General features: G+C 49.0%; 1 protein-coding gene across 2 annotated transcripts in view; it reads left to right on the forward strand.

The window, feature by feature from the left end:
* HACD3 (3-hydroxyacyl-CoA dehydratase 3) overlaps window positions 1–13075 on the forward strand; it is a 309056-nt gene that overhangs the window by 292864 nt on the left and 3117 nt on the right. The window lies entirely within an intron of this gene.

Raw genomic sequence — 13075 nt, forward strand, 5'->3', positions numbered from 1 at the left:
AGGAGAACATTTGACAAAAAGGCCACTAAAACAGCTGATACAGACACTGTTCAGCAGGAGTCTTCTGGGGACGGGGCGGCTGCCCACCCGCCCGCAGAGGACATCCGGGAGATGTTTCGGGATCTAAAAACGAGCCTTCAAGGATTGGACTCTAAAATGGATTCGCTAGCGGAGAGAATGGACAGGATAACACAGCGTATGGACAAACAGGAAGGTCGTATGAGCGTCTTGGAAACGAGAGTGACTGAGACGGCGGAGGGTCAAACGGAGTTGGACAAGAAAATGCGGGAAATGGGTGGAGTACTCCATGTGATAAGACAAAAGAATGAGGCTTTAGAGGCCCGGTCGCGGAGGAACAATATCAGAATCACGGGGGTTGCGGAATCCACAGACATCCAGAACATGGAGAAATACATAGAGACGATGATGTCCGAGCTCTTTGGCTCTGACCTATCCGCGATGTTCTTAATCGAGCGAGCGCACCGGATGCTGGGGCCCAGGCCGCGTCCCGGAGCACCGGCAAGACCCATAGTGGCGAGAGTCTTAAACTATAGGGTCCGAGACACGATACTACGGCTGGCAAGAGAAAAAGGAGATATTCAATACAAAGGAAATAACATCGCACTATATCCGGACTTTACACTGCAGGTTCAGGCGGCAAGAAGAGAATTTATGCCTGCAAAGAAAATCTTCCAGCAAATAGGCACCAAATATGCCTTGATCTACCCTGCCAAGCTGCGCATTCAGGGAAATGGGAGACCCACATTTTTCACGGACGCTAAAGCAGCTCTATCATACGCAAAGCAGTTGGCTAAGGAGCATAAATAGCGTTCATTGACCGGCGATGCTCAAACCGAGGACAACCTGAGCGACAATGACTGACGGCCCGAGACCAGCGCTCTGGTTACTCAGCTAAGTGCCCTAGAAGGGCTTTCACACTCCTATTGCTAGATTATCGCACGAGAATATTATTGTTGGATGTCTAGAGACTTGTTGCCATATCTTCCTGCACTATAATTACAGTGTCATGATGTTCACTGTTTCAGGTTAGCGCGCTGCTATCTCGGCCACCCTGCCAAGAGTGCAGGGGTGTATTGCTGGCGGACCCACGTGCCTCCTTGGGATGATTCCCTCATGTTCGCAACTGTGGGCAGTCTGTTTACAGTTAGTTGGGAAGGGGGGGGTAATGTCACAACCTAATTGGGGGGTTGGTGTGGGTGTGGGAGGGGGAGTGGGGGAGTTAATGTTTTGCTGTTTAAACCTGTCAGGATCTACACTGCTTTACAGAAGCTCACTGGCCAACATGACCTACTGGAGTGGAACGATCGCTTCTCTGATTGTGTCAGCGCAAAGCTCCGCGACTGGTATTGTCATGAGTCATTGTATACTGTTGTTGCATTCCATGTACACATCACATCTCAGCTGTGGTCCCAAGACCTGTAATTATCTCTTCGCCGCCCTGCTGTCATGACTGCCCTTACATGCATTTCATGGAATGTTAGAGGCCTAAACGATCGCAGAAAGACTAGATTAATTCACTCTTACCTGTCCAGGCATGGGGTTGACATTTGTTTGCTTCAAGAAACACATTTAACATCTGCAGCGGCGGGTTTGCTCAGAAACAACCGATGGGGAGAGGTGGTGGAAGCAGAGAATTCAAACTACTCCAGGGGTGTTGCGATCCTTATACGCAAAGGACTACATTGGAAAACACATCGCACCATAGCGGACAAGGAGGGGCGGTTCATTATATCGCAGGGCACCCTGTACAACGCCCCGGCAGTGCTGGTTAACACGTATGGCCCTAATACAGACTGTCCTAAATTTTTCCATCTTCTCTGGCAGAAAATACAGACAATGGGCGGGGTGGCGCTGCTCGGGGGGGGGGTGATTTTAATGTCGTACTCTCGACTGCGTTAGATAGACAGGGGACGTCTCGTGACCATCACCCTCAAGCTGCAGGAATATTGTATGACATCATAACGGACCTTCAGCTAGTAGACACCTGGAGAATACTCCATCCAACGGCTAGGGTGGGTACATGTGTGACACACCATCGCAATGCATGGTCCAGACTGGATTATTGGCTCGTGTCCAAGGACATACATACAGGAGTCCTGGAAGCTGGGTACCACCCGCGTACATTTTCTGATCACGCGCCCACCTATATAAAGTTGCACATCCCTGAGCCATATAAACAACCGTTTACCTGGAGATTCCCTTCAAGTGCTCTCTTCGATCAGGTTTTTCAGGAGGAGCTGTGGGAAAAATTGGTGGATTATTTCACACTGAATGAGGGCACGGTGGATTCTCAGGGAGTACTATGGGAAGCATTCAAAGTGGTCACAAGGGGAATTGAATAGCGCTAAGAACAGGGGTTCTCAAAGATATTCGTAATACCCTCTGTAGAGTGGAGCATGAACTTAGAGAACTAGAAAGGGTGCTATTAATAAATCCTGCCCCAGATGTCGTGGCGCAGTTCCGCTCTAAATTAACGGAATTCCAACAAGAGGCGGAAAGGGAAACAACATTTTTGCACAAATACACTCAGGCAAGGCGTTATGGAGAGGGTGAGTGCGCAGGGAAAACACTGGCGGGCCTCCTCAGATCCCCTAGAGGCACTGATTATCTCACTGAACTTCACACAGACAACGGGGTGTGGTAAGATCACCAACAGATATATTGCAAACGATGACCGGTTTTTACCGACGCCTAAATACATCTAAATTTAACCCATCTCAGACAGATATTTCAGAATACCTAAACACTGTTGCACTAGCATGGTTCAATGATAGGGCCCGAGAATATATGGAATTGCCAATATCGGCAGAGGATATACGGCAAGTAATCAATAGCATGCCGGCTGATAAGGCACCAGGTGCGGATGGTCTGACTGCCGCCTTTTATAAGGAATATGTTGACATTATAGCACTTACAGGTATATTTGGAGGCCATGGAAACAAGTACGCTTCCTCCCACATTGCGTGAGGCAATTATCATCACCATACTTAAACCTGATCAAGATCCTACTCGGCCAGAGTCATATTGCCCCTTAACGCTAATTAACCTAGATGCCAGGATATATGCTAAATTGATAGCGAATAGGCTGCAACCAATGCTCCCGCAAATTGCCTTACACGATCAATCCGGGTTCATACCCGGGCGCTTAACTGCTCACAATTTAAGAACTCTCTTTGAACTTCTGCACTATCTGGCCCCCCCATGTCAAGGCAGTTGCTGCGCTGCTTGATGCGACGAAAGCTTTTGACTCCCTAGAGTGGAAATACCTCTTAACATTATTGCCCAAAATGGGTCTCAGCCCCTTGTTCATCAAGCAGATGCAAAAAATATACACAAAACCGATGGCGAGGGTCAGGGTCAGGGTGAACGGGCAGGTTTCATACTCTTTCGAAATCACGAGAGGGACAATGCAGGGCTGCCCTCTTTCGCCCCTGCTATTTGTTATAGCCACAGAACCACTGGCGGACCGATTACGTCAACACCACACGCATAGGAGTATAGGATTTACCTCTAGGGGCCTCCTTATTTCCATGTGTGCCGATGACATGGCTATCTATTTGGTCAATCCCAGTGATAATTTTGATGCGGTCATGAGAGAGCTGGTTAGATATGAGGGACTGACAGGTATTCAAATCAATTGGACTAAATCCATGCTGTTCCCACTAACTGATGCCACCGCTCCATTTGACACGGAATTCCCAATACACTGGGCCAAGGACCCAACAAGATATTTGGGGATCAAGGTGAGGAGATCCCTGCAAGAAATTTGTTGGCCAACTATGGTGGTGTAATTGACTGGATAGAAAGCAAAATTCAGAGATGAAAATTACTACCGCTTTCCCTGACAGGGCGCATTGCGATCACCAAGATGGTAATCCTGCCCAAATTATTATATCGGTTTGTAAACATCCCTATGTCACTGAACTCTCACTTTTTTAAACGGCTTCGCGCTCTCATTCTTGAATTGGTTTGGGCGGGCAAACAACCTAGGGTCTCATGGAAACTATTGACACTGCCATTGGCGCAGGGAGGCTTGGGCGCTCCAGATTTTGAGCACTATGCTTATAGTGCGCAGGCGCAGTATCTGCACTTCTGGCATCATCCGACCCCGTTTCAACCCCATGTGGCGATAGAAATAGATCGTGTTGCTCCTATACCTCTGAACGCGGCCGTCTATCAGCCATATAAACAACCTCATCTAGAAATAGACACAGTGGAGGCAACCCACTGGGCCTGGAGAGGTATTGCAAAGAGGGCGGGTCTGCAGGAATTGTACGTACCATCGATGCCACTGGGGGGCAATCCACTACTAACACCACTGATGGATAAGGCCGCCACTAAGAGGGCAACGGCACATGATTTGGTGAAGGGGGGAGACCTCTACCCTGAGACTACATTCATATCACTTCAGCAGATGTGCGGTGCTCAGGAGCCAACAGCAATGGACATGCTGTTGTACTATCAACTCAGAGCTGCATGCAGGGCTAGGTATGCGGACTTCCCAAGGGAACCACCTGCTTTGCCGGCACTAGAAAATCTATTGTCAAATCCATCTCCCTGCAAACTGATAATGCGAATATACAGTATAACACAAAAGCACTCCCCCATCATCTTCCCTACTACCAAAGCAGATTGGGAAACAGAGGCTGGCATAACTGTTACGGATCGACAATGGCAGTTCTGCTGCCCCCAGCTGGAGCATCTGTCGAGACTGGTACATTTCAATTTCATACACAGGGTCTATCGCACACCACCACAGCTATTCCGTATGGGCCTACTTCCAGATACGAACTGCTGGAGATGCGGAACACCCACAGCCACATTTACGCATTTGGCATGGCATTGCGGGGGAACAGCACAATATTGGGAGTCAATTTTCTTACATATCGGGCAAATTACCGGATTTCACATTCAAGCCACACCACTGATAGCACTGCTGGGCTTCGTACTGGAGGTCCCAAAGAGCTCTCGTAAACTCACAGCTATGCTGCTGCTATTAGCAAAGCGTCAGGTGGCCATGCACTGGAAAACACAACATCCTCCTACAATTGCAGAATGGCCGAAAGCTGCCATTTACTGCAAAGATCAACTAACATGCTACTGGGAACTAATGCCAAGCAGATCTAGGCCTAAAGATATATGGACTCCATTTGTGAACTGGTTGGCGGCCGGCGGGGCAGACCTTCTGAGAAATAATGCTGCTTGAGGGCTGCTGCGGTTAACGGGGCTATTAGCTCACATCACGCTACTGGGCAGGGGGGGACAAGCCCAACACTATAGGAAATTATTCCGCGCAGCGGGTCGCGGGCCCATGCAACAGAGGTGCACTTAATAACACTAGGGGAGTCGGCAGGTGGTCAGATTTCTAGTCGTTAGAATGTGGATATGACAGGTGGGGTGGGGGGGAGGGAATTGTTTTAATTGTTGCAGATGGGTTCGTATATTATATATCCTTTCTGTAGTCCTTTATATAACCTATGCCATTCCATCGCGTGATGTCTAAATCGCTGCCGGACCGCTGAGTTGTCGGTGTAACAGCTGTGTCATCCCGCTTCTATATTTAAACTCTTCTTTGGTTGCCGGCCTCAGGGATGTAGGCACATGGTTATGTATGTATAATTTTCCTTAACTTTAAAAAAAACAAAAATAAAACCAACAGATTTCATGCCCTGACTTTTGCCTGTCCTAGAGATAGCCCCCTATGCCGAAGAGCTTACGGAGATAGGGCGGTGACCCACATGCATCGACACTATGCACCCCAAATTCCCAATGCGCAGAATGACCCCGGTAACACCTGCGGTCCCAGCAGCCAAAGACATACCAAGGGACCCATGCAGCTGCGGCAGTGATGGGGGGCGACTCCAGAGACGGCACCACTGGCAGCGGCATCCCCCATAAGTGCGGTGCGGACCCTCTCACCCCCCTTGGACCCGGCACGAACTCCGAATTAAGCGTGTACAACACTATATACGGACCATATCTCCTGGTCCCAATCGAAGTAGGTGGGCTCCTAAAACCACCTAAGGACTCCCCGCGTGTCGATCCGCAAACATCCCCCATACTGGAAAATCATCCTCCCCGTTGGGAAAATGAACTCCGGTCACCACTATACAAACGGTAAATCGGTGCGCTCTCTCCTTATGCGCAGCTCCACGACGAGCCCTTCGGCAAAAGGACAGACCCAACTCACCCTACCAAACAACCTGTGCAACCAGTCTCCAACCCGAGGTCGGAGCCACAGCCCGAAGGCGGAAAGACCTGGCGGAACAAAACCGACAGTACCCTTCCCAGCCGCATGCCCAGATAAATTGCGCTGTTTGGTAATTGCGGTGCTGTTTCCCTGCCTAATTATTAGGCGCTTGTTGGCACAGTTGTTAGGGGCATAGTTAGGCTCACCTGCACAATAATTTGTGTCCTCACTCGCATTTTGCGGGATTTAGACAGTGGGGTCGTGGTGCTCCGTCCGCCATCTTGGGTGGGTGTTGACGCTTGGGTCACTCTCAGGCGCCATTTTGGGTCGGGTCTAGAGGCTCTAGCAGCCTGAAGCCCGCGCGGCGTTATATTATAAATAGAGATGGGTGAGCAGGCGCGCAGCGGACGCGCGGTAGACGCGCCGGAGGTGCGCCAGAGGTAAGCCCGTTTGCGCCCGTTCGCTTCCCGGGTGCTCCCGGCGTGCTTGCTACCTCTTATCTGGCAGAAACTCTTGAGGACTCGCACGATTTATCATGCCTTACTGCGGCTGATATTCAATGCTCGTCTACTCCATCTTCTCACAGGACTCTTTCTTGTGGCCTATTGAATGTCCGCTCCCTTGTGAAGCATTATGCTGAGACTGCTCTTTTAATAGAATCCCTACATCTGGATATACTATTTGTGACCGAAACATGGGCTTCGGCGGACTGTGGGATGGAACTCGGTTGGGCTTGCCCACCGGGCTACCTCATAAGACACACTCCTCGAGCCTCTGGTAGAGGGGGTGGAATAGGCTACATTTTTAGAGAGTCAATCTCCTTCTCGGATTTGGCGGTTAAAGAGGTGCTAGGGTTTGAGCTCATGGGCTTTTCTATCATGGCCCAGAGCGGTACCTTGATGGCAGGTCTTCTATGCTACAGACCTCCTTCCTCGACCACAACAGGTCTTCAGTCCCTGGTTGATTTGATTTATGACCTTTCAAACTCCCATGCAAAACTCTTAGTATTGGGTGATTTTAATCCTTGGCCCTCTGGCCCTCAAGATCTGGCCTATAGGAAACTTTGCCAAGCTTGTAGTAATATTCAACTTACACAGCTGGTCCTGTTACCCACGCATGTTAAGGGGCATACTTTAGACCTGGTTTTCGCTGAGAAGGAACTGGTTGTAGTGAAAGAAGTCATGGATCAGTGTTGTACAGATCACTCATTGATCAATATGTCCATTGCCTTGCCTGTTCTGCAAAAATTTAGCAATCTGGGCTGCACTAAGTTTAATCGACCATGGGCTCGCCTTCTAAGGGAGCCGATTCGTCCTACTCTGCTGCCGAGGGCTTTTCTGGTGGAAGATAGTGTGGACAAGAGCTATGCTGCCCTTTGTCGGCAAATTCTGACATCTCTGGACGAATTGGCCCCTTTGCGAAGGGTGAGGGATAGACCTAGAGGTGCCAATGCTTGGTTCACGGATGATCTTGGACAGCACAAGCTCCTCTGTAAACAGGCTGAGCGCACCTGGAGGAGAGGTTATAAGGAGTTGGATAGGGCAGCATATAAAGTGGCCTTGCGGGTATACAAGTCTCAGCTAAAAAGTGCTAAAGCTAAGTTCCTAGAAGACACTTTGGCGAAGGCTTCCAATAAATCGCAGACTCTTTTCAAGCTGGTTAATAATCTATCTAATCCGTCCTGCACAGTACCAGCCACTCCAGCTTCTCAGGAACTCTGTGACTCTCTGGCTCTTGCGTTTGAGGAGAAAATCAGGACCATTTTGAACGGTCTATCAGTATCGGGACAGGCGGTGCCGTCTTTATCGTCCTCCTTGGCTTTCCCAGGTCACTTGCCGCCCGTATGGGATAATAACAAGGTAGACTCCTTTCAGATGTCTTGTCTTCCTATTTTCTCGCTTGAGGAATTCTGTGCCTTGGCCAATGGCGTATCCTCAGGTTCACCACTCGATCCACTGCCTCATAAGATCTGGAAGGCATTTCAAGATGAGTTGTTCCCTCCACTCTATTCTATCTGCTGCCAGTCATTGACGACAGCACAGGTTCCAGACAGCTGGAAGCTGGCAATTGTATCACCATTGCTAAAAAAGGCTTCTCTTGACCCTCTATGCCCGGCTAACTATAGACCCATCTCGCTTTTACCATTTGCGATAAAAATTCTGGAGAGGTGGGTCACGAGAGCCTTGTCCAACTTCCTGGAAACCAACTTCTGTCTGGATGCAGCCCAATTTGGCTTCAGACCGGCCCACGGCACTGAGACCGCATTGGTCACCGTGTTGGATGATCTTCGAATGAGTGTCGACAGGGGCAAGTCAGCATTTTTAGTGCTGCTTGACATGTCTGCCGCGTTCGACACGGTGGACCATGAGGTTCTCTTGGGCCGTCTTCAAAACGTGGGAGTAAACGGTCTGGCTCTAAGTTGGTTAACATCTTATCTCTGCAACAGACAGCAAGCTGTGGCATTACCACCATTCCGATCAGCCATACGACAGGTGAATCATGGTGTCCCCCAAGGGTCAGCGATCAGTCCGATTCTTTTTAATCTATACCTTCGACCCTTGATAGATCTGATCAAGTCATTCGGCATATCAGTTATCAACTATGCCAATGACACTCAATTGATCTTTTCACTTGAGGGAGCTGAGGCAGTCTCGAGGGACACCTTTCACCGTTGTATGTCGGCCACAGCAGAGTGGCTACGAGCTAACTCTCTTCAATTTAATGGATCGAAAACGGAGGTACTCCATTGTTCCCTAGACCGTGTTCCTCGCGTGTTACCGGATGACTTTTGGCCTAACTCTATTTCGGGCTCAGTGGAAGCCGCAGAATCGGCTCGTAATCTAGGAGTCTTGTTTGAACCTAGTTTACAGCTGGATGCGTCTGTAAATAAGACTGCGGCGACCTGTATGGGTCTGCTGCGTGTCCTACGTAAACTTTTACCAATATTCCCGCGGAGTGCCAGGGCAGAGATACTGCGTAGTTCTATTCTCAGTAGGTTAGACTACTGCAATGCACTACTTTTGGGAGCTCCTAAGACCTTGATCCTAAAGTTGCAGAGGATTCAGAACATGGCTGCGAAATTGGCTCTATCTCGGCCGCGCTCTGCTTCTTCATCTGCAGCTCTAGTTGATCTACATTGGCTGCCGGTCCAGGAGAGGATTGCCTTTAAGGCGTTATGCCTGGTATTCAGGGCTCTGCATGGACTAGGACCAATTTTACTTCAAAATCTTTTCTCTTGGTATCAAGCTGCCAGACCTTTGAGATCCTCCTCGGAGTTCCTGGTGAGGATTCCCAGGATTAATAGAGTGAGGATGGGGGCGGCCGCGCTTTTAGCTATACAGCCGCCACGCTATGGAATACGTTACCTCTGACATTGAGGAGTAGCCAAGATCTGCTCTCCTTTAGAAGGGATCTTAAGACCTACCTGTTCCCGAGAGCAATGTAATACATCTTCCTGATGGTCAGACACGGTCTCAGCGCCAGGATACCCTTTTGGGTGACAGCTGCGCTTAACAAGCATTAAATACATACATAGTGCCTCTGTTTACTGCAACGCTGGGGAAAGGGGACGGCCGCATGCTCGCACGGCATCCTAACGCTTGTGGGCTCCCACGTCCATTCTCCGTCATCCTGACGATATCCCCCAGGGCCTCCTGCTCATACTTGCTTGCCCGGCCGCAATCTCTCTGCTCCGCAGAGAGCCTTGATGGGACAGCGTTCCTGCCTGTCCAACCCCTGCTAAAAAGGACCGGTGAAAAGGCCAGGAACGGGCCGAGGCATCTAATAAGACAGCCGGGAACAGATGCCCCAATGGTAGCAGGCACGGCGGACACAACGACTGAGGACCTGGGGAGCTGTACCAAACCTCATGGCAGACCGCAGCCATGGCAATGGCCAGGCGTTGGATGCCCTTGATATTTAGAAAAGGGGTGGATACGACTCACCGCCAGGAGGTACAGCACCAGGGAAACACGTTCAAACGGCGTTGAGGGTCGAGGCAAAGAAACGGCGTGTCCGGCGCAAAGAGGACGCCAGGATGGCCGGGGGAGGCATATATACCCTCCCCAGTTCCTCGTCGCGCCGGAAATGACGCACCCAGCGCGCCACAGGCAAAGGGGAGACTCCTCCCTGAGTTCTCTCATGAGAAGGGGTGAACTGGTGTCCAAATGTCACTAAAGGGGCCACCCACTTAGGATGGCCCCCTGCGTGGGCCGTGGGCAGCCGCACTCACTTCACTCGTCTTACCCCCACCTACATCCGCACATAAACTCTACAACTACAGCGGCTCACCCTAAGACTCAGGAAACTTATGCCACTAAGGAACTAGAGGACACCCAAAGGCTAGGAGCCAGATGTAAAGCTAACAACTCAGAGTAGCCATTTAAAAAAAAGAAAAAAACAGCAGGAAGCTCCCCTCAAAGCCCTTTATTGTTAATAACACTGACAACCACACTGCCTCTGTGGCCGCTAGGACTGTGTGTACCTTAGCAGAGTTGATCCACAATCTGGAACTCAAGTTTCTTTCAGCCCTGGGAACTCAGCTTACTGATTTGGAGTCATTAGTTGGAAGTCTACACGGTTCAGAGGACATTATTCAAACACACCTTGAAAAACTGCTCTGTTTTGCTGGTCCTATTTCTAGCTCTCTCACAACCCCAGACACTGCAAAAGGCCCATATCAGGGCTCCTTAACCTGCCCAGTCTAAGCTACCCCACGCAGTTGTCAATGATCCCACACCTATGTATGAGTCCGCTTGTTCCACACAAAGACTGCCACCACCCATATACTCCGGTGAATCAGCTCATCAGAGGCCCCTTCATTTTGCTCAGCTGCTTAACTACAACCCAATTAAAGGCTCAACAGTAGGAGCTCAATCTCTTTCACTTAAGCCGGTGCCTACAGTCTACTCCTGACTGGTGTAATTCAGCGGCCCCCAGCAGCAACCCCGTATGTCGTGATTTTGACAGACGTTCGCACCCAAAAAAGGAGTCTCAGGAAAATGTTGAGCAATTCAAGAACAAAGTGGTGCATTGGCTGTCGTCTAGGGCATTCTCCTCAGCCCACAGCCCAGTTTGTGTGAAAGGAATCATCATGGCACGTAGAGTTGGCTGGATCGGCCTCTCCCCGAAGTTATTCCCAGTTGAGTGTATCATCATCAACTTTAATAACACTGGCTGGATGCATCCTTCATACTTTTGACCTTAAGGGCTATCCTAGGGATCGCATTTAGGTGTCTCCACTCGGCTTCTTTTACCCTCCTCGTACTGCAAGACCTCTGGAACAGGGAGGTCAGCATACTGGCCAGCACAGATTACAAGATGGATTGCTCAATCACACTCGTCACAGCAAAATGGCAGGCAGACCTCCTAGTAACCGCTTTGAACCCTTGAGCCAGCTGGAAGATCTTGATTGACTGGGCCCTGCCCCCATAGATGAGGACCTGGCCAACTCGCCAGTATACAGTAGTTCCTCGGTCCTTAAGGTTCTCAGTTGGAACATTGCTGGGGTGCGAGATAAGTTAGCTGATGCTGGTTGGATCAAAATGCTGAGCTCCTATGACATAGTTTGTCTTCAGGAAACATGGGTGCCGGCGACTGTCTCCATCTGGATGGCTTTTTTTCATTCACCATTCCAGCCACCTTGTCGTCCAGTGGTCGTGCTGGTAGTGGCATCGTCACTTTAGTGAAGTTATGCCTTATTTGCAAGGTGCAACCGTTTAGGTCTAAATCAAAGGAGGTTTTGGGTACTCTTTTTAACTTTTAAAAATAAATGTAGACTCTTGGTCATACATTTTTATAGCCTTGTTATATCCAGGTCCAAAGTAGACGCTGTCTCTAGTTTAAAATATTTTATTGATGACTTTTTTCACTTGGCACCGTCATTTACTGGGATAATGCTATTGGGGGATTTTAATTTACATCCATGTTTGTCCTGTCAATGCAATGATGCATTTGAGAATGTAAATCCAGGCATTGATCAGTAACACCTTCTTCATACACAGCAAGGGTAGAATGTTGACACTCATTGCTGAATATAATTTGGTTAATATAATGGTCCAGAGTTTAGAGGGTTCAACTGAGAGGGTCTCCACGTTCAAGGGGAGAGGTTTTAGCACAACCATAGATTATATCTTTATATCTTTTAGTTCATTTTTAGCTCTTAAAGATTTTAAGGTTATGTGGGACAACTTGAGTGACCACAATCCTTTATCAGCCACTTTTTCGTGGGATAAAAAACCCAATTATGCAGCCTATTCCTACAAGGAATTGGTACTCTCTGCCGATCAGGACTGACGGTTGCGGTGGACGTCAGTTGTCCCATTTGATTTTCTCTCCAACTGGTTATCTCTTGAAGCACTGATTTTCTTTCTTGTCTTACTGAGGATGCCTCGGCTCACAGTATTATGCTGTCCTTCTCAAATATCTGCAGGTCTATCAAATCATCTGTGTCCCTGCAACGCCTCAACCAGTTATATGGTTTGATAAAACGTGCTTGAAGGCACACAAGGATCTGTTGAATACCCTGCAGGAAACACAGTGGTGTCAGGAAAAGGTTAAGAGAGCCAGGGTGGTCTATCGTAGGTCTTGTAAGGAACGTAAGATCCAACTCAAAGAAAAGGCCTGGGATAATTTACTTACTGCCAGCATTTTGAGGGATACTGCTGCCTTTTGGCGAGTGGTTAATCTTGCCTTGTTCTAAATTGACCAACTTTCTAACCAAGCATCAACTATTACTTCACAAGCCTGGGTTGAGCATTTTAAGGCTATTTATAGCAAAGAGGTTGAGGACACCCTGTCAGACAGCAGCAATTATTATATTTTCGTTGACTGAGGTGACCTCTGTGATTACTAATCTTACTACCA

This window comes from Triturus cristatus, chromosome 3_1 (assembly GCF_964204655.1).
Source record: "Triturus cristatus chromosome 3_1, aTriCri1.1, whole genome shotgun sequence".
Classification (NCBI taxonomy): domain Eukaryota; kingdom Metazoa; phylum Chordata; class Amphibia; order Caudata; family Salamandridae; genus Triturus; species Triturus cristatus.